General features: G+C 38.1%; 1 protein-coding gene across 4 annotated transcripts in view; it reads right to left on the reverse strand.

The window, feature by feature from the left end:
* Positions 1-26804, reverse strand: part of PAK5 (p21 (RAC1) activated kinase 5) — a 324810-nt gene that overhangs the window by 184981 nt on the left and 113025 nt on the right. Inside the window, exon 2 of one of the 4 annotated variants that reach the window (XM_021077406.1) lies at positions 86-267. The exons of the other annotated variants lie outside the window; for them this stretch is intronic. The gene's annotated coding sequence lies outside the window, so the exon portion shown is untranslated. The remainder of the gene's footprint in view (positions 1-85; positions 268-26804) is intronic. 4 annotated transcript variants of the gene reach the window in all.

Genomic DNA, 26804 nt, shown 5'->3' on the forward strand with positions numbered 1-26804 from the left:
TTTGGATTTCTTCAAATATGAATTGAGCACTTTTTATTTTTCTTTTCAGATAATAATGAAACTCGATTTTTAAAAACAATCTTACCTACTGGAAAATATCCTGTTTGAATGTCTGGCCTCTATGAGACATTTCCTCTGAGCCAATGGGCAGATTGAGCTTTTCAAGACTACGAACTATTGGTAATATTCTCATGTTAATGCTCCTTTCATCTGGAAGAGCAGCCTGTAATGTATTGGCTTTTATTTTAGGAATAATCGTTCTTTGTCCTGAAAAACCAAGCACACAATTAAATTTGCTTATGTTGGTTTTCTGGTCCAATAGAAAAAGCACTTAAAGTTTTTATTTGTTATATACCCCAAGTTCTAGGTACACTGGTGGGTACTTGCTTTTTGAACTTGATTGACTGTCTCATTCTGTGTCTGGACCTCCTTGTCTTTTTTTAATTTTTAATTTTTTTAATTATAGTTCAATTACAGTGTTCTGTCAATTTCTGGTGTATAGCAAAGGGACCCAGGTATTCATATATATACATTCTTTTTCTCACATTATCCTCCAGTGTGTTCCATCACAAGTGATTGGCTACAGTTCCTTGTGCTATACAGCAGGATCTCTTTGCTTATCTCCTCCAAATGCAATAGTTTGGGCCTCCCTGTCTTGAAACCATCGTAATGACAACTTGCACTCACAGAAGAGCACGTACTCACAATTTTCAGAGGATTAAATGAGATGATGAGTATAGTTGAGTATACTATTGAGTATAGTTCTCTGTTCTATACTGTAGGTCCTTGTTGGTTATCTATTTTATATATGGTAGTGTATATATATATATTTGGTTTAGAAAAGTTATTTTATTTTTTATTTTGTTTTTTACATGGGTAACTGATTTTAATTGTTTAAATCTAAACATTGTTGATAATAGCAACCAACTTAATCTTCAGAAAATGAAAAACAGATGCAAAGTCTTAGATCATCATGAATCACACAGCAATGGAATTTAGTGAAAGCTAAATTCCTAGGATTCCTCTAACTATAATCAGGTTTGGGGCTTTGGTTTTTATAATCAAGGCCTCTGGCTCCCAGCTGCTTCTCTCTCCAGATATCCTAAGAGGGATGGGGTTAGTCTAGGAGATGCATGACCTCTTTAAAAACCATTTCTAAACTCTAGGGAGAAATGATAGGGGACCATCCTGATATCAGTGCTTCTGAATTCAGTGAAGAAGCGGAAGCAGAGAGAGGCACGAGAGAACTTAAGAGAGAAAAAGAAAAATCCAAGCTCAGTATATGAGCTCTTATAAAGCCAAATTTAAAGAAACTCGCTTAGGAATTAAAATAATTTTTCTATTTTAATTCCAAGGTGTTTGAGTTATACAGAAATTTAATCTAATGCAGAAAACATAGATATCAGCTCAAAACTTGCTGATAATGTGTTTACAAAATGAGGACTATCTCATTTCCATTTCAATGGATCTGTACCTGTTCAAGTTAAGCTTGTAGATCTGAGCTTTCTGAAGATGATGACAAGATGAAGGGGTGTTGGGGAGAAAAGTGGGAAGAGGTAAAGCCATAGAAAGAAGGGACCAACAGGCAGTTCATTCTTATCACCAGTCTCCTCTCTAAAGCAGGGGTTCTTGACTGGGGGCCTTAACTTCAAGTCTGTGGACTCATTCAGATAGAATTCATTGGTTCCATGAATTTGAATGGGAAAGAAATTATGTCTTTATTTTCATTAGCCTACAATAAATAAATATTGTAAAGACTGGAGACGACGAAAACATAACCTTGCAGACCACTTTACAATGGCTGCAGACACCTGAAAATACCATTTGCACTCATTACCACTTTGAATATATAGCAGTTATTAGATCTGCCATTGGGTCTTATACTTCAAAATCAAGAAATGCATATTTGCATAGCACAAATTTATTTTATGTCATGTTTTGATAGCTCAATGTCAACATAATTGGCTTCTTTTATAATCCTCGGTATTTTATTTTGTGCATTTTAAAGCCTTACTTTGCCACTGTGATTACCCAGCAATTTTACTTCTAGGTATATACCCAATAGAATTCATAGGTACTTGAACAAATGTTGGTACAAGATTGTTCATAGTAGCCTTATTCATGATAGCCAAAAATAAAAGGAACCAACTCAAATGTCCATCAACAGGAAGATGGGTAAATGTGTATGTCCGTACAATGGATTATTTATTCAGGTATAAAAGAGAATGAAGTACTAATACATGCTACAATGTGGGTGAACCTCAAAAACATGCTAAATGACAGAAGCCAGACACCAAAAATTGCATATTGTATGAGTCATGAAATATCTAGAATAGGAAAACCCATGGAAAGATAAAATGGACTGGTGATTTCCAAGGGCTTAGGGGACAAGAGAACAAACAGAACTGCTTAATGAGTACAAGATTTTATTTTGTAAGTTCCCATTGTGGCCCAATGGTAATGAATCTGACTAGTGTCCATGAGGATGGAGGTTCAAGCCCTGGCCTCGCTCAGTGAGCTAAGGATTCAGCCTTGCCATGAGCTGAGGTATAAATTACAGATGCAGCTCAGATCTGCATTTCTATGGCTATGGCACAGGCTGGCAGCTACAGTTCCAATTCGACCCCTAGCCTGGGAACTTCCATATGCCAAAGGTGTAGCCATAAAAAGACAAAAACAAAGATGTTATTTTGGATTGATGGAAATGTTTTGGAACTAGACAGAGATGGTGGTTATACAACTTTCCGAATGTACTAAATATCCATGAGTTGTTTGTTCACTTTGATTAATGTTATGCTTTGTGAATTTCATCTCAATAAATAAAGACAACATAATGTTAAAATATCTAAGAAGCCTCTTGTACTGAAATAATTTTCAGACCACATCTGAAGCATTCATTAGGAGGAAAAGAGTGAACAAAAGTAATGGATTGGTTCTTGCTTGATAATTCAATAAATAAAGGGGAGTGAATCATATGAACTGTGATTCACTGGGAAGTATTCCAACTCTTTGATTTGACACAAATAAAGATTATGAAAGTGCAACATTTATCATGGTCACAGCAAAGAAGACAATGGCCAGTCACTGATAATGTGGTTCGTCAATTTAAAGAGTATTAAGGTGCACCACTATTTACAATAGCCAAGACATGGAAGCAACCCAAGTGTCCACTGACAGGTACATGTATACAATGGAATACTACTCATCCACGAAAAGAACGAAATAATGCCATTCACAGTAACATGGATAAAACTAGAGATTATCATAGTGAGTTAAGTCAGAAAGAGAAAGACAAATACCATACGATGTCACTTATATGTGTAATCTAATTAAAAATATACATAAGAATGTATTTATAAAATAGAAACAAACTCGCAGATTTCAAAACCAATCTTATGGTCACCATAAGTGAAACCTTTGCAGGGAGGGAGGAATTAGGAGGGTGAGAATAACATATACACACCACTGTATAAGAGATGATTAATAAGAACATACTGTATAGCACAGGAAAATAGTTTGTAATAACCTATAAAGAGAATGGATATGTTTACATGTATAACTGATTCACTTTGCTGTATTCCTGAAACTAACACAATATTGTAAGTCAACTATACCTCAGTAAAATTTTTTAAAAAGGGTATTAAGATTAGTCATTGCACAAGGAAACTGTACTGAAATTTTAGGGCACATACATTTAAGTCATGAGGTAGAGGTGGTCCAAAATTTGGTAATTCAAAAAAAAAATTTACATGCCACGACTGATAATATGATGTGTTGCCCAAGTAAGCTTTTCTCAATGTCAGTAAAAAAACTAAGTTTCAAAAATTTTCAATTAGAGGAGTTCCTGTCGTGGCACAGTGGTTAACAAATCTGACTAGGAACCATGAGGTTGCGGGTTTGGTCCCTGGCCTTACTCAGTGGGTTAACGATCCAGCATTGCCATGAGCTGTGGTGTAGGTCGCAGATGTGGCTCGGATCCCGAGTTGCTGTGGCTCTGGCATAGGCCAACAGCTACAGCTCCGATTGGACCCCTAGCCGGGGAACCTCCATATGCTGAGAGAGCAGCCCAAGAAATGGCAAAAAGACAAAAAAAAAAAAAATCAATCAGCTATCTCAAAGGAAAAGCTATATGCTGTTTCTATTTTCTCTACAGAGGAAGTTTCAAAATAATTTTTATATTTACAGGTAAAAAGCCAAAATGTATATGGGTCGAGGAATTAGAAGGGTAGGGTAGCGATCAATTGGTAAAAATATACTTTTCTGATTTTGTTATATTTGGATTGTTAGCTTGTTAACTTTGTAACTTTTTATGAATTCTTATATCATCATAAATATTCACATTCCTACCTAATTTTGTAGCCACAGGCACACCTTCTAAAGTCATAGATCTTCAGGATTACTTATCTTGTTTGCTGAGACATTGGGTACATTTCCCAAAAAAGTCTGCTCAGTTTAAGAAGTCAACTAACATGATGGAGGATAATGTGAGAAAAAGAATGTATATAGATGTATGACTGGGTCACTTTTCTGTTTAACAGAAATTGACAGAGCACTGTAAATCAACTATAAAGAAAAAATAAAAATCTTACAAAAAAAAAAAAGAAGTCAACTAAAATGTATACATTAGCTATGACTACAGTTCAGTCAATGTAGAAATATCAGCATGAAGAAGCAGCAACCCTGTCTCTCTGTGATGACTATACAGCAATTTCACTTCTGGAATTCATCTTCAACTGGGTTGTTTATTTCAATGAATTGCAATCCTGATAAGGAAAAGTGGTCTGAAGTGAAACCAGTGTTAACCAAATGTATGACAAAATGGAGCACAGGAATTATTTTAAGCAAAGAAATATAAACAGAACTTTGATGATATGGCTGAAAGACAACATATGGATTTTTATCAAGTACTTCAAAGTGTATGGGCCCAAAGAAGAACACTCAGCTGTATGTGCTGGAAACTAAAGAGATGTGCCCCAGAGTTCCCATTGTGGCTCAGCGGTAACAAATCTGACAAGTAATCATGAGGACCCAGGTTCGATCCCTTGCCCCGCTCAATGGGCTAAGGATCCAATGTTGCTGTGACCTGCGGTGTATGTCACAGATGCAGCTTGGATCTTGTGTTGCTGTGGCTGTGGTATAGGCCGGCAGCTACAGCTCTGATTTAACTCCAAGCCTGGAAAGTCCACATGCAGCCCTAACTCAATAAAATAGCAATATTATGAGTTTTGAATGACTTATCCAAAGATGTAACCATTTAGATGCTTCTTGAATTTTTAAAATAATTTTTAATTAATGTTTTTCTTTTCAGGCCACACCTGTAGCATATGGAAATTCCCAGGCTAGGGGTCAAATCAGAGCTGCAGCTGCCAGCCTACACCACAGCCACAGCAATACCAGATCTGAGCTGCATCTGCAACTTACACTGCAGCTCAAGGCAATTCCAGATCCTGGTTCCACTAAGTGAGGCCAGGGATTAGAACCTGCATCCTCAGGGATACTAGCTGGATTCGTTTCTGCTGTGCCACAATGGGAACTCCGCTTATCCATTCTAACTGCAACAGTTTACATCTGCGAACCCCGAATTCCCAGGCCAACCCACTCCCTCCCCTTAGCAACCACAAGTCTGTTCTCCACGTCTGTGAGGTTTTTGTGTGTGTGTGTGTCTTTTCGCCATTTTCTTGGGCTGCTCCTGAGGCATATGGAGGTTCCCAGGGTAGGGGTCTAATCAGAGCTGAAGCCGCCAGCCGACACCAGAGCCACAGCAACGTGGGATCCAAGCCACGTCTGCAACCTACACCACAGCTCACGGCAACGCCAGATCCTTAACCCACTGAGCAAGGCCAGGGATCGAACCCACGACCTTATGGTTCCTAGTTGGATTCATAACACTGTGCCACAACAGGAACTCCTCCATCTCTGTTTTTTTCCTCATGTAGATAGGTTCATTTGTGCCACATTTTGTATTCAACACACAAGCGATATCATGATATTTGTCTTTCTCTTTCTGACCTAATTCACTTAGTATAATCTCTAGGTCCATCTATGTTTCTACAAATGGCATTATTTCATTGTTTTCATGACTTAGTAGTATTCCATTGTGTACATGAGCCATATCTTAATCCATTTATCTGTCAATGGACACTTAGGTTATTTCCATGTCTTGGCTATAGGGACTATGTGTGAATAGTGGTGCTGTAAACATACAGGTGCATGTATCTTTTTGAATTTTTAAAAATCTACTATAGGTACTAAAGATGTATGGCCTTTATTTTATTTCTAGCAATTCTACCAACCCTAGAATTTGAATCCAGTGACTACCAAACACACCTACACTTCATTTAGCCTACTGTGGCTGAGTTATACTTCAACTTTTTTCTAATTAAGAAAATACAATGCTTTCTAAAAGGCAAGAAATACAATTTATTTTAAAAATTTAAGCAATGGCAAAGCTGTGTCAAATCAAGTACTGTCAGCAGTACACTCTGTGGTAGAGGCAGTAAACTGATAATACGAGGGCAAAACCTCACTGTTTTACCAAACTGACGTTTAAAATGTTTGAAATAGAAGGTACATAATGTTGATATGTCATATTATTGGTGATGCTAACCTTGATCATTTGGTTAAGATGTACCTGCCACATGGTGAAATGTTAACTACTTTCCCCCTTTATAATTAATAAATATCTTGAGGCTGATACTTTGAGATTATGCAAATATCCTGTTCTCTACCAACGTTAGCCCCTTTGTTTTAGTGTCCATCAGTGGATTGTGTCTGCAACATTATCACTGTGGTATTTGCCTAATGGTAATTTTCTACTTCTCTCATTCTTCCACTAGAAGATTTATTAATTGGAATCCTTCCATAAAAGAGACTGTCCCTTCACCCCCATTTATTTATGTACTCAATTGTTTGTATCAGCGCACACTCAGGGATACTTATTTTATTCCATGAGTTATAATGCAAAATTCTCATTACATATCTGGTTGCTGACATTGTCCTATTTTTTGGCTGTTTGGAACTCCTTCAGGTTGGTTCGTGTGTCCTTTCTGCAACACATGGACGTTCCTGGGCTAGGGACTGAATCCAAGCTGGAGTTGCAACCTATACCACAGCTGCAGCAATGCCAGATCCTTAATTCACTGTGCCAGGCCAGAGATCGAACCAACACCTCCACAGAGACAAGCCAGATCATTAACCTGCTGTGCCACAGTGGAAACTCCCCTTGTGTCCTTTGGACATGCTCTTATTCTTTTTTTTTTGAATGCTATCTTACTTTTGGGCAACACAAATATCCCAGGAATTTCTCAGATTTTCCCTGCCCCAGCCATGGCGACACTTATATCTCCAAAGAGCCCTGGATCTTTTTATTGGAGAAAGGTGTTTACAAATCAAGATCTGGGTGCTAGGTTTGCTCTTTTTTTTTTTTTTTTTTCTTTTTTCTTTTTAGGGCTGCACCTGCAGCAATGTGGAAGTTTCCAAGCTAGGGATCAAATAGGAGCTACAGCTGCCAGCCTCCGCCACAGCCAAAGCAACATGGGATCTGAGTCATGTCTGTGACCTTACACCACAGCTCACGGCAATGCCAAACCCCTGACCTACTGAGTGAGGCCAGGGATCGAACCTATATACTCATGGATACTAGTCAGATTCGTTTCTGCTGTGCGACAACAACAGAAACTCCTCGTTTGCTCTTTGCTCCTGGGGTGTCATTGACTTTAGGCCTTCTCACTGGACAGAGTTAGGAATCACAGGTATATATTCCAAGCCATGCATACACACACACCTGAATTCACGCATCACCTCAATTTATCTATGAGAAGCCATCAGACAAATCCAAACTGTGAGACATTCTAAGAAATAACTGATCAGCATACTCCAAAAGTGTCAAGTTCATGCAAGATAAGGGAAGAGTGAGTAACTGTTACATTGGAGGAGATTAAGGAGACATGACAACTGAATGTAAATTGGGAGCTTGGATTTAACAGAAAAAGGGCATTAGTGAGAGAGTGATGAAATCAAGTAAGGGGTATACCTTAGTTTACAGCAAGAACTGGAACACTTCACAGCCTATGGACCAAATGTGGTCTGCCACCTGTTTTTGAAATGAAGTTTTACTGGAATCCAGTTCTTCTCATTTGTTTACATATTGTCTTTGACTTGTTGTGCCACAATGGCAGAGAGATAGTAGTGGCAGAAACCTAAAATAATTACAATCTAACCTTTTACAGAAAAAGCTTGCCAGGTGTTACCGCTATGGCTCAGCGGAAACGAACCTGACTAGTACCCATGAGGATGTGGGTTTGATCCCTGACCCTGCTCAGTGGCTTAAGGAATCCACCAGTGTTGCTGTTGAGCTCTGGTATAGGTCACAAATGCAGCTTGGATCTGGCATTGCTGCGGCTGTAGGCCAGCAGGTGTAGCTCAGATTTGACCTGGGAATTTCCATATGCTGCAGGTGAAGCCCTGAAAAAAAAAAAAAAAAGAAAAAAAAAAATTTGCCAATTCCTGGTTTATAGTCTTGAACCATTTTTAAATTCCTACTTTTGGTAACTGTACTTCGGTTATGTAAAACGTTAACATTAGGGATGAGCAGTGCATAGAAACTCTACTATTTCTTCAACTTATCTGTAGTATAAAATTATTTAAAAATAAAAAAATTAATTTGTGCCAACATATAAGATACAGGACATTTTACATAAAATGTTTGCATTTGTGTGTGTATTTTTTTTTAAGACTTGGGATGTTTGATAACACTGCCCAATGATCGAAACAAAATGTAAGTTGAGACTTATGGATAATGTGTCTGATACTGCTAGTGACTGACCTGATATTGGCTTTGATAGCATCAGAACCTTGAGTTTGTTTGGAATGAAGTAGCACTTAAAAGACCACATTTCCGGGGAGTTTCCGTTGTGGTGCAGTGGAAACAAATCCGACTAGGAACCATGAGGTTTCAGGTTCAATCCCTGGCCTCACTCAATGGGTCAGGAATTCGGCATTGCCTTGAGCTGTGGTGTAAGGTCACAGACATGGCTCAGATCCCGTATTGCTGTGGCTGTGGTGTAGGCTGGCAGCTGTAGCTCTGATTAGACCCTTAGCCCGGGAACCTCCATATCATATGCTGTTAGTGCCCCCCTAAAAAGCAAAAAAAAAAAAAAAAAAAAAAAACCACATCTCTGAAGTTTCCATCATGGCTGAGCAGTAGCAACCCTGACTAGTATCCATGAGGATGTGTGTTTAATCCCTGGCCTCAGTCAGTGGGTTAAAGATCCGGCATTGCCATGAGCTGGTATAGGTCCCAGAGACAGCTCAGATCCTGCGTGGCTGTGGCTGTGGTGTAGGCTGGCATCTGCAGCATCCAATTCAACCCTGAGCCTGGGAACTTCCACATGCTGTGGGTACAGCCTTAAAAAGACAAAATAAAGGAAGGAAGGAAGAAGAGGGAGGAAGGAAGGAAGAAAGGAAGGAAGGAAGGAAAGAATACCAGAACACTTAGCCAAGGACAATCAATGATGTCTAAGTGCAATATTTTGGTTAGAGTTTAAGGAAAGCATATTAAAATGAGTCAGAAGGCATTTACCCTCCCTCTTTCTTCTTCTTGGCCAAAACAATGTGATGGTTAGAGTTTCAGCAGTCATCTAAGATCATGCGGTGAAGATAGAAGCCATGCATCCATCCTTACATTAAGTAGGGGTCCAAGATAGAAGTTTACAATAGACTTATTGTGACCTGATTTTTCATGCATCCTTGGATTCTTGCCCTTTGCAACATCACCCATCAAGGAGTGAACGTGTTTCCCAACCTGTTTAACCAGGGCTGGCCTTATACCCTGATTTGGCCAACAGAATGTGACAGAAGTACCTGAATATCATTTCTGAGCCTAGACTTCAACGGGCCCTGAGCGGTTTGACTTTCTCTCTGGGAAACCTTCCACTGATACATGAAATATCTCATGCGAGAGAATGATGAGAGGTTATGTGAACAGGGACCCATGTGTCCTAGTAGAGGACATCCTAAAGCCAGGCCTCCAAATATAAGGGAAAACCCAATCAAGAAGAATAGTGTAACTTGCTCAACACAACTTTGACCACAGATGCAGGCAAAACACTAATCAAGATCAGAACATTCTCTCAAGTGATCTGTGGACTTATGAGTATTAGTTGTCCTTGTTTTATGAAATTGAGTTTGGGGTAGTCTGCTTTCAGTGATAGTGGCCTGATCTAGAACCTTTATCTCTGATGACCATGGAGTCACCACTGTGGCCTGAGATCTCTTGCCTGAGGTTAACTTTTATAAGAAAGAAAAGTCATCTTGCCTAAATCACTCTTACTTTCAGTCTGTATTACTTGCCACCACATAGAATGCCTAAGTGATTCAAAAAGGGCATGAGCTGTCTACTTTTCTTGCCCCTGCAGCACTTGAATGTGTGACCTACTCTACAAGCCACATTTTTAAAAAGGAAGAAGAAAGGTATCTTTCAGTCTCACTTTGTACTCTGAGGTTCATTTAACTTAGTGGAGTTTTTGTAAAGGGAGCATATTAGAGGCCAGTTATATGTTTTGCTTTGCAAACTCATACCATACCACAGCCAGAGGCCTGTGGCTTGGACAGCAGTGGAAATACCCATGGGAGATCAAGGAAATAACTGAAATGAGGGTTTGGGGGCAGCATTTTAAAGCTTATTAAATTCAGAAATACCGGCATTTTTAGCAACATGGATGGACCTAGAAATTAGCACGCTAAGTGAAGTCAGTCAGACAATGAGACACCAACATCAAATGCTTTCACTGACATGTGGAATCTGAAAAAAGGACAGATGAACTTTGCAGAACAGATACTGACTCGCAGACTTTGAAAAACTTATGGTTTCCAAAGGAGACAGTTTGGGGGGTGGGAGATGCACTGGGGTTGTGGGATGTAAATCCTATAAAACTGGATTGTGGTGATCATTGTACAACTATAAGTGTAATAAATTCATTGAGAAAAAAATAAATAAAAGCGGTGTTTACAGGAAAAAAAAAATAAACCTTATCAAGTTCACGTCAGCCTCCCTTATTGTCAATGCTGCTGAAAGGTCAATGAAATCCCTTCAGAGATGAAACATTTCTCTCAAAAAAGAGCAGTATAAATCTAGCTTAAAACTTTATTAGCAAAAAGAGTGAAAATCCATGCTACCATTTCCATATATATATATATATATATATATATATGTATGTATACACATACACACACACACACATATACACATGCATATATATATAATAGAGAGAGAGAAAGAATTTGAAATTTCAAACAACTGCTAATCACATTCTTCTAAAAATTGTCCTAATAATGTACATGTAAGTTAGTTACACATATAGGATAATAGCAGACTTTATTAACATGGTGAATGTTAATATATAACAAGTGACATCTTAGCAACTAAAATACACAAGAATGGAATTCCTGCTATGGCGCAGTGGGTTAAGAATCCATCTGCAGTGGCTCAGGTTGCTGCCAAGATGTGGGTTCAATCCCTAGCCTGGCACAGTGAGGTAAAGAATCTAGCATTACCACGGCTGTTGTGTAGGTTGCAATTGTGGCTCAGATTCAGTTCCTGGCCCAGGAATTTCCATATACTGTGGGTGTGGCCATAAAAATTTTTTAAAAATAAATAAAATACACAAAAGCAATTAAGTTTATATCACCACTAAAAAATAATATAACTCAATTTGATCCTTTATATTTAGTATTGAAAACTAAATGGCAGATTTTTATCAATAAAATTACCACAAAGAAAGATACTTTGATGTATAACTGGTACTCCACTGCTGTGTTTTCAGAAAAAAAATTTTTTTAAAAACACTTCTCCTGTGGAGACTTCTGTTTTTAAACAATATCTCCATTACGTAAGAAACTCAAGAATGTCAAACCTATCCTTTGAATTTTGGTACTTATCATTTCATTCTGCATCACAAACCTGTAATAAAAAAAAGTTAAAATATGTGTGTGCTTAAGAGTATTCATAGGCTCTGAAGATTCTTTGCAAATGTAAAAGCCCTTAACAAACATCTGGAAGAGATATGATGTGGATGTGTTCTGACCTGGCAGTGTTGATCCCCCCACAGAATGAATCCAGGAAGCACTGTTAGCCCAAGCAAGTGACTGTCTATTTCGCTACAATCTTTATTGCTAAGTTCAAATTATTGCCAGCTGGTTTTTGGTGCTAACACCTGATCTAGATAAGGACTCAGCCTCATCCAATGAAAACTGACTGGGATTCATGTATGTCAATGGATGATAGGAAATGTTTATCAAAACAAAAACAAACAAACTCTCCTCCCAAAAAAACTCCAAAAAACCCAAAGGTCAGAACAGGGAAAATTGCAATATATAGCAAGAAGCAAATCAATAAGATCCAGTGGACATTGATATAATGGCAGAAAGCTGGGTAGATATAACTTTGCCATATCTCAACGTTATTTGCAAACATTGGGGCTTCACTCACCAAAACATTTTTGGTAGAATATGCCTCCTTAGTAAAGAAGCAAGCATTAAAATAGCACTGTCCAAGAGAAATATAATATGAGCCATAAACATGCGTCACAAATGTAATTTAAAATTTTATAAGAGCTGCATTAAAAAGGTAACATTCATTTTAATGATGCATTTTAAAAGCTATAGTCAAAATATTATTTCAACACATCAATATTTCCATTTATGTTTTCATAAGATCTTTGAATTCCATTATATATGTTATGCTTATAGCACATCTCAATTTGGAGTAGCCACATTTCAAGTTCTCAACAGCCACAGGTGGTAAATGGCTCCCATATGGGGCATTACAAATCTAGAGTACTCTATGACTTTTTGAGATGATTTACAGATCTTAGGAGCAATAGTAACTAGACAAGAAAAGGATGAGATTTCAACTATAATGGATTAATGAATTTTCCAAGAAGAATTTGATAGAAATGACACTAGCAAGAGAAAAATTGACACCAACAGGTTGGGTTTTTGTTTGAGTTTTTAAATACGCCAATTTGAAAGCAGATACTTCACAATATAGAGGAAGTATATCACTGGAAACTGTCTCACTTATAACTCAAATATTTTATAGGTAGAGGAATTATTTGGACATTAAAATATACCAAAATAAAACCTATTAAGCTTTAGTTAAACATCCCAAGGATATAATGAAATGTTTATTTACATCTTGCAACACTGGATAATAAAACATAATATAGGAAGTCTGAAGCGAATATAAAATGTCAAAATTAATAGCACAATTTTATAATCAGCTTCTAATGCAATTATTAGTCTTTAGGGCAGAATTCATTTACATTAAAAATTGATGTGCAACAGTTCTCCGCAGAGTCAAATGAGTTCATTAAAAATATCTATAAATTGGATCAAAGAGAAGGTATAGAGATCAGGTTACATATCAGTAAGCTATAAAACATGTAGGCAAAATTAAAGTGATGCAGAAAATTAAAAATTTTTCTTTTTCTGAAAGTTTTTTAAGAAAAGTATTTTTAAACAGCTATGTATCCTAACCTCAATTAAATGTTTCAAACTTTTTTTATTTTTTTTTTTGTGTCTCCTAGGGCTGCACCCGTGGCATATGGAGGTTCCCAGGCTAGGGGTCTAATCGGAGTCGTAGCCACTGGCCTACGCCACAGCCATGCCAGATCTGAGCCACGTCTGTGACCTACACCACAGCTCATGGGCAACGTCAAATTCTTAACCCACTGAGCAAGGCCAGGGATTGCACCCGCAACCTCATGGTTCCTAGTCGGATTCGTTAACCACTGCGCCACGACGGGAACTCCAAATGTTTCAAATTTTAAACTGTCACATAACTAATAACTCAGTATAGTCAGAATGTGTGCTTTTTAGGGTAGATTTTAATTTGTATTCCATGAGACTGTCAAACAAAGAATTTGCACCAAATATAAATGGCAAAACTTACACATTTTAAAAACTCTAATTAGGAGTTCTCCTTGTGGCATAGGGGGTTACAAACTCGACTAGTATCCAATGTGGGTTGATCCCCGGCCTCACTCAGTGGGTTAAGAATCTGGTGTTGCCACAAGCTGAGGTGTAGGTCACAGATGTGGCTGAGGTGTACGCTGGCAGCTGCAGCTCTGATTCAACCCTTACCCTGGGAACTTTCGTAAGGTGCAGGTGTGGCCATAAAACGCAAACAAAACAAAATAAAACAAAACACCCAAAAAGCACACCAAAACAAACAAAAACAAAAAAAGTCTGTTTACATTTTGTTCAGGTATTCATTGTAGAGTATCTCCATGCACACTAATACCAGCATATTTTTGGGGGCGCTTTATGGGGTGGCATGTCAAAATTCCAGGGCCAGGAAGTGAATCTGCACCACAGCAGTGACCCAAACCACAGCAGTGACAACGTTGGATCCTTAACCCACTGCACAACAAGGGAACTCCATACTAACATAATTTTTGCTGCCAGATCTTTGTCATATAAGCTCATATGGGCTCTCTTGTAGATCTGATTCCTCCAATAGATCTGCTAATCCCACTTGGTAGATATACACCCTCACTTTTCCTACAGAGCCACCTTTTCAAAGGTTGGAGAGAGTTCAGGGACACTTTATTATTTTATTATTTATTTATGTATTTTTTTTTCCATTTTTATTTTTTAGGGCTGCACCCATGGCATATGGAAATTCTCAGGCTAGGGGTCAAATCGGAGCTGCAGCTGCCAGCCTACACCACAGCTCGCAGCAACCCCGGATCCTTAACCCACTGAGCGAGGTCAGGGATCAAACCTGCGTCCTCATGGATCCTAGTTGGGTCATTACTACTGAGCCATGATGGAAACTCCCCAGGGACACTTTAATCTGGAGCTGATCTAAATTCCCTCGTGTTCTCCTCCCTCCACTCAATCCCCTTCAACCACACCTCCAACACCTACATAATAAGGCCTCTGTCTGAACACACTTTCTTTCAGTCAGCTCAAAGCTTTGTAAGACTCTTATTTAAAAACAAAACAAAACAAACAAAAAAACATTGCTTGCAATAGAGACACAAATTAGCAGCTTTGCTTATTTACAACCCTAGAACAGTCTGGAAGAGATGTCATCTTTTACCTTGTACTCACTAGTTGGTACTGGCTGTAAACATAACTCTTTGATTCTATCTTACTGGGCTTAACTTTGTGCCTGGAAGAACCTACTTTCTCAGAACTAGATTCAACAATAAATGTTTAGCAAGGGCTTAAGAGGGTAGACTTTGGGTTCAGGGCAGGATAGTGAATTGTGCATGAATCAGACTTAGTCCTTTGGCTTCATGGAAGTAACAGTTTAGTAGGGAAGATAGTTTGTAAAAAGTTAAATAAATATTTACAAGTTGGGATCAATGTGACGAAGGCAATGAACATTGATTCTGGGATGATGAACACAACACTTCCCACCTTATTTATTTGATGACCTGTTTGAAAGAGTGCCAAGAATTTGGGAGGTTTCCCACCCATTTCATCAAAACTGAGCCTTCTGCTCAGAAGCATGCCACTGTGGTAAAGTAGGCTGAAACAGAATGATCTGCACAAAGAGTTCCTACACTTGCTTTATTTTTTTTATGGAAGCATAGTTGATCTACAATGTTGCATTAGTTTCCAGTGTAGAGCAAAGTAATTCAGTTATAGACTCAGAATATATATATATTCAGTTCATATATATTCTTTGCTTCAGATTCTTTTTCTTTTCTTTCTTTCTTTTTTTTTCTTTTTTTTTTTTTTTTTTGTCTTTTTGCCTTTTCTAGGGCCACTTCCCGCAGCATATGGAGGTTCCCAGGCTAGGGGTCTAATTGGAGCTGTAGATGCCAGCCTACACCAGAGCTACAGCAACGCGGGATCCAAGCCATGTCTGGGACCTACACCACAGCTCACGGCAACACCGGATCCTTAACTCACTGAGCAAGGCCAGGGATCGAACCCACAACCTCATGGCTTCTAGTCAGATTCGTTAACCACTGCACCACGACGGGGACTCCCAGATTCTTTTCCACTATAGTTTATAACAAGATATTGAATATAGTTCCCTGTGCTATAAGGGAGCTTATTGTTGTTTATCTATTTTATATATAGTAGTTTGTATCTACTAATCCCAAACTCCTAATTTGTCCGTCTCCTACCCTCTTTCCCCTTTGGTAACCATAACTTTGTATTTTATATCTGTAAGTGTGTTTCTGTTTAATAAATAAATTCATTTGTATCATTACCTACAATGGCTTTAACAAACAATTTTTGAATGCACTATTAAAGCAGAGTTATTTACATGTGGATGATGCTCCTTTTAACAAATATGGAAATCCTTCCAAAGACCACCATGGTGAAAAACAAGTATCCTCAGGAAGCTTCTGTTGGATTTCTTTTTGTAATATTGGAATGTCTCCCTTTAATGCTACCATAGGCACTCTACCTATGAAACCAATCTCAGATAGGCTAAAAGCAAAGCTGTCATTGCAAAGCTTACAATAGCATTTTGCATTAGGAAGGATGGAAACCTGGAGAAATTTTTGAATCTTAGTTGTGCAGAAGTACTATACCGAATGTCTTTTGTATATGCAAACGTAGGCCAGAGGTGTATTTGGGATAAGGCAGATGGGTAGTTTGGCCTCCACGGAAGAGTAAAAACAATTTGGGAAGTGTGAGCAGTCAACTGAGTAGATCAGAAAGAGAACAGTGAGATAAGGGAGACAGAGAGAGAGACACACATAGACTAACAGAGTGAGAGTGGGGGATAGGAGGGACAAAAGAGAAAGACATAAATGGATAGATACAAAGAGAAAACAAGGGGACAGAACAACAGACATACCATAAACATAAACAGAGGGTGAGGGGCAGTAGGAGAGCAATCCCAGGACATGGCAAATCAATGCTAACAATGTAGGCACATAGCCAGTGAGAATTTCACTGTGGCTAGACTGTCTGCTGCAGTTAGAAATATTAAAAACTAACACTGAATTCAATGTTCTCTCTCACTGCCTGCTACAATTTATCTCTGTGAATCTTTAGCAAAGTCTGCTAGTAAATGCTCCCCTTAGCGTTAAAGGTGTTTTGTAGAAATGAAAGAAGAGTAGAGGTAAGCAGCCTGGGCAAGCAAGCTGGTGAGAGAGGATGATAAAGGATCCAAGAGCCATGGGACAATGAATGGGAGAAATAGGCTTCCCCCGGGCTGACTTAAGAGTGGTGAGTAAACTACCATTTTGCAAAATTATTGCTAACTGTCAATATGGCAGGGGTTGGTTCCAGGACCCTGCAGATACCAAAATCCATGGATGTTCAAGTCCCAAATACAAAATGAGAAAGTATTTGCATATAACCTAGGCACATCCTCCTGAATATAGGCACATCTTAGAGATATTGAGGGTTCCATTCCAGACTATTGCAACAAAGCAAATAATGCAATAAAGTGAGGAACATAAATTTTTTAGTTTCCAAAAAAACCCCTGCTTTTTGGAGGGTACAGGGAGTGCATAGTGTAAGAAGAGAAAGTGGAGGGGGAGGGAAGAAGGATGGGGAGAGAAAGAAAAAGGAAGAATATCAGAAATCTGTAGAACATCTCCCTCATGTATTCAGCTGCATTGTTCAGGGCATGCATGTGAGGAAACTACTTGAGGCTAGGGAAAGAATCACCCCAAAACGTTTAGTGGAAACAATGGCTAGCCTTCACACAGGATCAGACTGGAAAGCCTGAAGATTCATGGGCCACTGACTGGTTAAAGTATTCCAGAAGAACTTACCTCAGTAGTCAGTAATGATTAGCCATGGATGGAGCACTACTCCAGTTAAACCCAACAAATAGTAAAGACCCCCACCCCAAATTCAAACTGTTTCCAAATAACTGTGTGTCACATTATGTTTATAGGAATTAGTTCCAGGACCCTGCACATCCAGCACCCCCAAAAAGATAAAGCACAATATCTGGTAACAAATTCACAATTACCAGGCATGCAAAGAAAGAGAAAAAATATAACCAGGAGAAAAATAAGTCCTTTCATCAAAACCAATGCCAGCTGATACATATCAGAATAAGTAGAAAAGAACATTAACTCAGCAATGATACTGTTCCCTATGTTTGAAAAAGACACAAATCAACCACTTACAGATAAAGTATACAATGTGTTTGATGAAAAAATACTTGATGAGATTATAAATAGGTTAAAAATTATAGAATGAAAGATTAATGAATTTGGAGACATAGTAATAGAAACTATTAAAAATGTAACACATAAAGAAAGGACACCAAATACATTAATAACAACATATTAGTGACCCGTGAAACAATTTCAAGTGGCCTAAGTGTACAAGGATTCATAAATGGAGATGTGAACAGAAAATATATTTGAAGGCATAATGATTGAACATTTTCCAAACGTGATGAAAACTATATATCCAGTTTTATTTTGTTTTTCTTTTTTCTTTTTTTTTTAATTTTAGGGCCGCACTTGTGGCATATTAAGTTCCCAGGCTAGGGATTGAATTGGAGCTACAGTTGCCAGCCTATGCCACAGTCACAGCAATGCCAAATCCAAGCCGCATCTGCAACCTACACCACAGCCCATGGCAATGCTGCTGGATCCTTAACCCACTGAGCAAAGGCAGCAATCAAACCCGCATGCTCATGGATACTAGTCAGATTCGTTACCACTGAGCAACTATGGGAACTCCCTATATCCACAGATTTAACAAGCTCAATGAAGCCCCAAAGCAAAAAAAAAAAAAAGAAAAAAAAAAAAGAAAAGATATTAAACCAAGACTCAGCATAATTATATTGCTGAAGAAAAACGATAAAGTTTTAGCAGAAGCTAATGGGGGTGAACAGTATGTACAGAGAAGCAAAGATGAGGATGATATTATATTTTTATTATCAGAAACAATGCAAACAAGAAAATAGTGAAGTAAAAACCTTTAAAGTAGTGAAAGAAAAACAGAACTTTCAATTTAGAATTCTCTATTCAAAAACTATATTATAAAATCGAAGTGAAATAAAAATATTCTCAGGACTGCTGCCCCCCCCCCAAAAAAAACACTCTGGTGCAGCAAATGTATAAGAAACAGCATGAGATGATAGACTTAAAACTAACTACATTAAATGTAAATGGTCTAAATACCTATTAAAAGGGAGACATGATTGGATAAGAAACTATATGTTGCCTAAAAGAAATACATTTTACAGATGTGCAAATAAGTTGAATGTTAAGAATGGACGATGATATGCTTAATTTAATCAAAAGAAAGCTAGAGCGCTGTATTAAAATCATAGTTAAGTAGATTTCAGAGCAAAGAATGAAAAAATGAAACCGGTAATTTCATAATAATAAATGAGAAAATTCATCAAGATACTACTAAATGTTTACACATCTGAAAGGAATTCTCAAATAGGAAGCAAAAGCTGATAGAACTGCAACAAATAAACAGATCTTTTATTATTTCATCTATAAGTTGTAATTATTGTATGAAGACAATTTTGTCTCAACTGATAAAGTAGAAAGTCATTAAGGATATAAAAGACTTGAACAACACTAAGAACCAATTTGGCCTAATTAACACTTATAGAATACTTCAACCAGCAACAGCAGAATAAACATTTTTGTCAAGAACACAGATAATGTAGGAGTTCCCATTGTAGCTCATCAGGTTATGAACCTGACTAGTATCCATGAGGATGAGAGTTCGATCCCTGGCCTTGCTCATCGGTGCTTCCATGAGCTATGGTGTAGGTTGCAGATGTAGAAAATAATAACAGAAAAATCTCTGGAAAATTCCCAAGGATTTAGAGACTAAATAACATACTTGTAAATAAATCATGAGTTAAAGGATAAATCAAAATGGAAATTAGAAAGTATTCAGAAATAAATGAAAATTCCTTTCAAAGCACATAAATATCTGTGGGATGCTACTTAGGGGATTTTTATAGCTAAATTAGTCTCAAATCAATGACCTCAGCTTCCACCTTACCAAAACTGGGAAAATAGTAATAAAACCCAAAGTACAAAAAATAATAAATATTATTATGGAAGTCAATACATAGAAAGCATATAAACATTGGAGAAAAATAAGTGAAATCAAAATCCAGTTCTTGAGAAGATTGATACAATTGATAACAGCAAGACTGACCAGGAAAAATGAAATGACACAATTTACCCACTGTGGATTCTGATTTACCAATATAAAAATGATAGAAAAGGTATCATTACAAATTTTAAAAATATAAAAGGATAATAAAAAATTCTATGAACAACTTTACGACAATGAATTTGCAAATATGGATGAAATAGTAAGTTCTTTGAATTACATAAATTACCAAAGTCCACTTAATACCAACACTGTATCTCTTAAAGAAATTGAATTTATAATTTAAAATCTTCCAACAATGAAAACTCTAGGCCTAGATAGTTTACTAGTGAACTTTTTCAATCACCAAAAGGAGAGACAATGTCAATTTTATACAAACTCTTCCAGAAAAATGGAAATAAAGGAATTCTTTCTAACTCGTTGTATTAACAAGCATCACCATTAGAAAACCCCATAGAAATGCTGTAATAAAAGACAATTACACAACAATAACTATCATGAACAAAGATGCACAAATTTTAATAAAATTTTTACCAAATGAATTCAACAGTATATAAAAGGGATAATATATCATGGCCAAAAGGGATTTATTTCAGAAAAGCAAGGTTGGTTTACATTTGAAAAAAATCAATGTAATTCATCATATTAATAAGCCAAAACAATATACTCTCAATAGAGGCATAAAGTGCATTAATAAAATCCAACTTCCATTCCTGATGAAAAAAATCTCAGCAAACCTGAAATAGAAGAGAACTACCTAACCTGATGAAGAGTATTTATGAAAAATATAGTTAACATATTTAATAATAAAAGAATTGACTGTTTTTTCATCTAAGAAGAAGAATAAGAAAAGGATGTCTGCTCTCACTACATTGTTCTAGAGAGACTAGTTAAAGCAATGAGACAAGAAAACAAAATAAGATTAACGATATCAGGTCTTGGTAAGGATGTGGAAGGACTGGGACTCTCGTATATTCCTGGGGGGATGTAAAACAATATAAGTGCTTTGGAAAATGGTTTGGCAGTTTCTTAAAAGGTTAAACTCATGCCTGCTGTAGGATCCAATCATTTCATCTAAGTATTTACTCAGGAGAAATCAAAGCATATGTCCATACAAAGGCTGTGCATGTATGTAGTGTGTTTATTGGTAAGAGCCAAAAAACTGAAAACAACCCAAATGTCCATCAACAGGCAAATGTACAAACTACCTATGGTGTATCTGTATTATAGACTACTGCTTAACAATAAAATGGAATGCACTCTTGATACATGCTACAACTTGGATGAACCTTAGAGTAATCAAGAGTGAAAGAAACTAGACCAATAGTGTATACATACTATATGAATTCATTTCTATAAAACTAAGTAATGAAGCTTAAAAATGGTGACAAATAAGATCAGTGGTTGCCTGGGGGCAGAGGTAGGGGTGGAAAGGAAGGGAAATTAGATTTTAAAAGTCCACCAGAAAAAATTGAGGATGGAAATGTTCACTGTCTTGACTGATGTTCATGGTTTTATAGTTGCATATGTATGTCAACATGTATCAAATTGTACAATTTATTTGGCTGCACCTGGGGCATATGGAAGATCTCTGAGGCCAGGGATCTAATCCAAGCTACAGCTGCGACCTACGCCATGGCTGGGGCAACACAAAATCCTTAACCCGCTGTGCCACAGTGGGGACTTCCTCAAATTGCACTCTTTAAATATGAGCAGTACTTCTATGTCAGTTTTACCTCAATAAAGCTGTATTTTTTAAAAAATACATTTGTACTAGCTACATAGGGAAGCTCAATAACCCGATAGGGTTAATGTTAATTGTATTGTCAGCACAGATATAAAACATTTCCATCAAAGCAGAAAGTTCTATTAGACAGCACTGCTCTAACTCCTGTAATTAAGAAGTGAATGATAACTTTTACGAAGTATAGAGGGATTACTCTTCCTCTCACAAATGCCTCAAGTACTTTTATCAATTATTTGTAATACTCTGTAATCTATGCAAAGTCCCTCAAATATCATTATATCACACCTTGCCAAAAAATTATTTCTGCAGTTGGATCAAAACAAATAAATTCTGCTTTTGTTTTGCTTTGTTTTTTAAAACAACAGCTTGTAGAGTTCCCTGGTGGTGCAGTGGGTTAAGGACCCAGTATTGTCACTGTTGTGGCACAGGTTTGATCTCTGGTCCAGGAACTTCTGCATGCCACAGGTACAGCCAAAAACTTAAAAATAATAAAAAAAAATTTTAAAAATAAAACAAAATTTTCAACCATTTTATAAGTGCTCACTGCCTACTCTTTTTGGCTAGAGTCATACAAAGAACCAAATATTCCAGCCAGGTAAAATGATCTCTGTACTTGACCTTTTCTGTGATATAGTGATTAAAGGAAACATGCATACATTTGGGGGACAATTTATGTTTGTGAAATACAGTATTAAATTGCAACTGCTAAAACTTCTAACACCATCCTTGGCATATTTTATGGAATTTGAGTTTAAAATCACCAGAAATTAAAAAACAGTTGAAGTAAATTACCTGCCCAAGAAAGTGCTATTTTTATTTTTTAACTTAATTTTATTATTTATTTATTTACTTTTGTCTTTTCTAGGGCTGCACCTGCAGCATGTGGAGGTTCCCAGGCCAGGGGTCCAATTGGAGTTGTAGCCTCCAGCCTACGCCAGAGCCACAGCAACACCAGATCCAAGCCACATCTGCGACCTGCACCACAGCTCACGGCAATGCCGGATCCTTAACCCACTGAGCAAGGCCAGGGATCAATTCTGCAACCTCATGGTTCCTAGTCGGATTCGTTAATCACTGAGCCACAATGGGAACTCCGAAAGTGCTATTTTTAATTTATCCTACTCCTTCTCTTGATTTTTCAAACAATCTTTTCCCAAAAGCTAAATCAGTTTTTAATGTGAACCCATCACTCTGCCTCACCTTCTTAGCTGGGTCAGATTAATGACCTTTGTGATTGAAACTGAACAATCAATATTTTATGAATATAAACATATCTCATTTTCTTGTGCTCCAATTTACTGCACTTTGCAGATAAATTGCATTTTTTTTTTTTTACAAATTGAAGGTTTCTGGCACTCTTGCATTGAGCAAGTCTATCCATGCCATTTTACCAACAGCATTATTTTCTAAAGGTATACACATTGTAGACATAATGCTATTACTCACTTAACCGACAATGGTATAGTATATATATATATATATATATATATATATATATACATAATTTTTATATTCACTGGTAAACCAAAAAATTCATGTGACTTGTTTATTGCTACGGCCTGGAAACAAACACGCAGTATCCCTGAGGTATGACTGTCATTAATAATCTCCTAAGCCTAATTTGAAAGAATGCCACATTGGTTATAAGAAAATGTTCAGGATAGAAGCATATCTTGTCACCATGATGCTCAACCTGAGGTGAGTGAAGACAGAAATGAAAATCATTAAGCCTTGACCATGCCTGGGCATTTACCCCTGCAAATGCAGGTCCATGCTAAATGAAGCAGTGATGGATGACCTTATCTGTTGTCTATCTCTGACTCAGTTCAGTATCTCATGCCAACCACTTTTTTTTGTTGTTGTTTTTTGGTCTTTTTAGGGCTGCACCCTCAGCATATGGAGGTTCCCAGGCTAGGAGTCCAATCGGAGCTGCTGGCCTATACTACAGCACAGCAACACAGGATCCGAGCTGCGTCTGTGATCTACACCACAGCTCATGGCAACGCCAGATCCCCGACCCACTGAGCGAGCCGAGGCCAGGGATCAAACCCACATCCTCATGGATTCAAGTCAGGTTCATTAACTACTGAGCCACAAAGGGAACTCCACCAACCAGAAGTTCTAATTGGCAGTTATACATATTTAATATTTTTGAAGAAAAAAATAATTAAGAACTCTGGTGCAAAACAATTTCCAAACATGCAGGCTACAGGAAAAAAAAAATTATAAATGTTCTTGGGTGGTAAAAATGGTGGGGCCACCACTGGACCTTACCCTCAAACATCTTAGTTAAAACTGAGTCAATAGTGTGGCAGGAATTAGGGAACTATTGGAGCAGGAAAAGGACCCAGCAAAACTGGGGGTGGAGGGGGGTATCAGAGGGAAGCCTGGCAGCAAACTGAAGGCTCTAAATACCTGGGGCTTATTTGGGGGTTGGGACATGTCTAAGAAAAACTGAGATTCTCCGGAAATGATGTGAAAGGCATTAGTGTGGGAGTGGGGCAAGAGGCCTGGCTCTACCTTATTTCTATCCTTAACCTGTTAGGTAACCATGACTGATAAATTCAGTAATACTGCCATTATCTAGTAATTACCCTCCTCTTACCCGTACCTTTGGCCATGTGGCTTTGGAGTTGCTCCCAAAAGGTGAGGTATATTTGTCCATTCCAGGTGCCTTGCTTTGTCCAACAGAATAACAGCTTTTTTTTTTTTTTTTGGTCTTTTTTAGGGCTGCACCCGTGGCATATGGAAGTTCCCAGGCTAGGGGTAGAATTGGAACTGCAGCTGCCAACTTAAGCCACAGCTACAGCAATGGCAGGATCCAAGCCTAATCTGCAATACCACAGCTCATGGCAATTCCAGATAATTAACTCACTGAACGAGGCCAGGAATTGAACCTGCATCCTCATGGATATTAGTCGGGTTCATTACCACTGAGCACAATTGGGAACTCCCCAAGGCTAGGTCTTGAGAGACCTTGTCTATTTCCCCTTGGGCTCTCGCACTATTGCCTCACCTTGGAACAAGCCTGAGCTAGCCTGCTGGAAGATGAGATAAGTGGAGCAGGGCTAGCTGCCCACCCTTCCCAGCTGAGGCCAGCCAAGATCAGCAAAGAGCCAACCAAGATCATCAGAGCTATATACCTGACCCCTGGCTGATCCAAGACTCATGAGCAACCTATCACTGAAGTATGTGTTTTCTTGTACAGTTTTGTGACAGTAGATAACCACCAAAAGACATTGGTGAAACACTTGAAAACAAGAAGTTAAGTATGTGGTCCCTTTGGTCCCGTACAGCTCAGCCTCTGTGATTGAAGGTCTTAGGCTGACCCATCAAAATCTTTTCCTTGTCACTCCAGACACATCTGTCACAGACTCTCCTGTCAAACAGTACCACCAATCTTAGCCACCAAGTCTCTAGTTAACTTTATTCATGCATGATCCTCTGGTGGATAACCATCATTTACAAGTTTCATGTACTTCGAACTGTCTTGCAAATTTGAAAGACAATATCTTATAGAATTGCACACCCTCATTTAGATCACCCTTGAGCCCACCACTCTTTCTTACCCCACCAAACCTCACTCCCAACAGATCCCAGAGGGAATCTGAGTATATGCGTCATGGTTAACAATACAGGTACCCCTGCTTTTTCAGTTTGCTTTATACCACCTGACTTTAAGCAAGACTTCCTGGAGTTCCTGTTTTAGCGCAGCAGTAATGAGCCCAACTAGTATCCATGAAGTTGCGGGTTCGATCCCTGGCCTCGCTCAGTGGGTTAAGGATCCAGCGTTGTCCTGGGCTGTGATAGAGGTTGCAAATGTGGCTTGGATCCCATGTTGCTGTGGCTGTGGCATAGGCTGGCAGTTGCAGCTCTGATTCGACCCCTAGCCTGGGAACTTCCATATGCTGCGGGTGGCCCTAAAAAAAAAAAAGAAAGAAAGAAAGAAAGACCTCCTTACATTTAGAATGGATAAGCAATGAGGTCCTACTGTATAACACAGGTAACATATCCAGTCTCTTTGAATAGAACATGATGAAAGATAGTATGAGAAAAAGAATATATCCATATATATATATATATATATATATATATATATATATCCATATATATATATATATGGATATGGATATATGAATGACTGGGTCACTATGCTGCACAGCAGAAATTGGCACAACACTGTAAATCAACTTTAAGAAAAAAAAGAGCTCCTTTATTATCTGTTTTCACTACAAAAAGAAATCCAAAGAAGATTTTCACTTTTACAAAAAAAGGCAAAGACTGAAAATAAGATTCAGCATCTGTTTTGCAGGGAACTGTTTTAGAAGCAGCTGTGCACCCACAAGAGGGGCACCACCAAGCTCCTTCCCCAGCAACTGTACTCTGCATCTCGGCATTAAGCTGCCATTGCTCTGCACTGTGTCTGTGAGCATCTGTGCTTTATCTCAATTTATCTTGTGCATTTGTTAGCCAATTGTGTCCTATTGTAGCTGCTGCTTTGCTTTACGCCATTTAGATTTATGAAAGGTTTCACAGGCACACTCTACTTTTGCATAGTGGGGAAAACCAGTAAGACTTTGGATTAAGCTTCTGGAGGAATGAGCAACCTCCACTCTGCTTAGGAAAAACAAAGATGTGGTACACACACACACACACACACACACAGGAATACTACTCAGTTATAAAAAAGAATAGTCTTGCCACTTGCAACACAATGGGTGGACTTGGAGGTATTATGTAAGTGAAGACAGAAAGACAAATACTGTATAACTTACATATGGAATCTAAAATAATACAACAGGAGTTCCCATCATGGTGCAACAGAAACAAATCTGATTAGGAACCATGAGGTTGTGGGTTCCATCCCTGGCCTCGCTCAGTGGGTTAAGGATCTGGCCTTGCTGTGAGCTGTGGTTTAGGTTGCAGATGCAGCTTGGATCCTGCGTTGCTATGGCTGTGGTGT

Source organism: Sus scrofa, chromosome 17 (assembly GCF_000003025.6).
Source record: "Sus scrofa isolate TJ Tabasco breed Duroc chromosome 17, Sscrofa11.1, whole genome shotgun sequence".
NCBI lineage: Eukaryota > Metazoa > Chordata > Mammalia > Artiodactyla > Suidae > Sus > Sus scrofa.